The sequence below is a fragment of the Geospiza fortis genome, unplaced genomic scaffold, assembly GCF_000277835.1.
Source record: "Geospiza fortis unplaced genomic scaffold, GeoFor_1.0 scaffold37, whole genome shotgun sequence".
NCBI classification, from domain to species: Eukaryota; Metazoa; Chordata; class Aves; order Passeriformes; family Thraupidae; genus Geospiza; species Geospiza fortis.
Genome location: NW_005054449.1, coordinates 156,764 through 157,509, shown reverse-complemented (window position 1 = coordinate 157,509; position 746 = coordinate 156,764). Strand labels below are relative to the sequence as shown.

Genomic DNA, 746 nt, shown 5'->3' with positions numbered 1-746 from the left:
GCTCTGGAACACGGACAGACAGACAGCTGCTCTGGAACACGGACAGACAGACAGCTGCTCTGGAACACAGACAGACAGACAGCTGCTCCGCAACTCAAACTGCTCCTCTGCAACACAGACAGACTCCTCCTCTAGAACACGCACAATTCCTCTGGAAGACAGACTGACAACTGCTCTGCAACACAGACAGACAAACAAACAAACTGCTCCTCTGCAACACGGACAGACAGCTGCTCTGCAACTCCAGCCTCCCGTGTGCCCCACAGGAGCACAGCTCCAGGGTCTCCCCGAGTCCCTTCACTCTCGCAGGGCAGCTCAGCTGGTGCAGCTGCACAAACACCACACGTGTTCTCCTGCCACCCGGCCCTGCTCTGCTCAGGGAGAGGAGAACAAAGCCCAGAAGTTTTCTCTGGTCAGAGAATCCCAGAGCTATTTAGGCTGCAGAATCCCTCCAAGATTAGCTGTGCCCGATGCCCACCTTGTCCCCAGCCCAGTGCCACCTGCAGCCCTTCCTGGGACACCTCCAGGGATGGGCACTCCAAACCTCCCCGGGCAGCCCCTGCCAAGGCCTGACCCCCCTTTCTACGCAGAAATTCCCCCTCGTGTCCAGGCTGAACATCCCAAGGCACAACTCGAGGACATTCTCTTTGTCCTGCCAGCAGAGCCCGACCCCCGCTCCTGTCAGGGGCTTGTGCAGAGCCACAAGGGCCCCCCTGAGCCTCCCTTTCCCCAGCGCCTCACCCAGC

At 59.5% G+C, this 746-nt stretch overlaps 1 protein-coding gene across 1 annotated transcript in view; it reads right to left on the bottom strand.

Moving 5' to 3' along the window:
* Positions 1-746, bottom strand: part of HINFP (histone H4 transcription factor) — an 8,923-nt gene that overhangs the window by 5,965 nt on the left and 2,212 nt on the right. The gene's annotated exons all lie outside the window — the stretch shown is intronic.